Consider the following 1676-nt stretch of genomic DNA (forward strand, 5'->3'; position numbering starts at 1 on the left):
TAAGCCTTCACCTGAAGTACAATAAAATATTTAAAAAAAAAAAAAAAACCCACTAAATAATCTGTAACGTCCTTCTGACTTTGGCCTTCCGTGTTTACACACAGACACCTGAATGCTCTTCGATAAACGTGGGTGCATTCCTTTTGTGTGCGTTAGGCGTGCTTGAGGGCCTCTGTGTACGAAATATTTTTGTAGGGGAGAATTGGCTGTAAGTCCATAACCTGCTTTACTTTTAAGTGTGCGCTCAGAAATGACTATTTTTCATAGCGGAATTCTTGAGTCTGAACAATTTTTGGCAGATGAAGACAGAGAAAGAAATTCAACAACCAGTCCAGGGAAAATTTCTTCCAAATTCTGGAATATTTTTGTTGGATGCTAGCGTGACTTGAGGTCACTCTGGGTTGGAGGGCTATGGGAACAGCGCCACCTTGTGGTCCCTGTGGTTGCTTTCCAGAGGAGAGCACCGTTGGTCCCAGAGCTAGGGGCAGGCAACCTCCAAGATGGTTGCACTCCTGGAACTGGGAACTCCGATTTGGTTGGGAAGGGACCCTGAGACTCACTGATACCACAGCCTGCCCAGCAGCAGACCCAGCTGCCTGACTTTGGAGCCCTTCTCCAAAAGCCACCACACTGCCAAGGATCATGAGGGTTACCAGGGCTGGGTGTGTGGTTGCTGGGGGAAAGTCACTGGCGGACAATGCTTGGAATCAAAAGAAGAGGGCAGAGGAGAAGGGACAAATTTTAGTTGTGATATTTGCCCTGACATGGCTGAGGTCAAGTTGGGAAGATGGTAAGCCAGGAAGTACACAGAGAGAGCAGGAGATGGCATTTCCCTGTCAAGAAATTCAGGGAACCCAATTGAAAAGGGGGCAAAGGACATGAAAGACTTTCCTCCAAGGAAGATATACAAATGGACAGCAAGCACATGAAAAGATATTCAACCTTCACCACCACCACCAGTTGCCACCAAATTAACTACAACTCATGGTGACCTCATGTGTATCAGAGTAGAACTGTGCTCCATAGGGTTCTCAGTGGCTGACTGTTTGGAAGTAGATCACCATGCCTTTCTTCTGAGGTGCCTCTGTGTGGATTTGAACCTCCAACCTTTCAGAGTTAATCATTTGCACCACCCAAAGACTCCTACTGATAATTAAGGAAATGCAAATCAAAACCTTAATGAAATACTACTTCACACCCACTAGAATGGCTTTAAGGAGGCCTGGTGATGCAGTGGTTAAGCACTTGACTGCAAACCAAAAGGGCAGCTGTTCGAACCCACCAGCCGCTCCAAGGTAAAAAGACCCAGTGATCTGCTTCCATAAAGATCACGGCCTTGGAAACCCTATGGAGAAGTTCTACTCTGTCCCATAGGGTTGCTATGAGTTGGAATCAACTTGACGGCACACAACACACACACACACATGGAATGGTTTTAATTTTTTAAAAAATAGAAAATAACAAGTGTTGTCAAGGATGTGGAGAAATTAGAACCCTCATTCATTTCTTGTGGGAATGTGAAATGGTACTGCTGCTGTGGAGGACAGTTTGGTGGTTACACAAAAAGTTAAACATAGAATTAACATATGACCCAGCAATTCCACTCCTAGGTATATACCCAAGAGAAATGAAAATATATGTCCACTTAAAAACTTGGAAACGAATGCTTGTAGCAG

Source organism: Trichechus manatus, unplaced genomic scaffold, assembly GCF_000243295.1.
Source record: "Trichechus manatus latirostris isolate Lorelei unplaced genomic scaffold, TriManLat1.0 scaffold00006, whole genome shotgun sequence".
Taxonomy (NCBI): domain Eukaryota; kingdom Metazoa; phylum Chordata; class Mammalia; order Sirenia; family Trichechidae; genus Trichechus; species Trichechus manatus.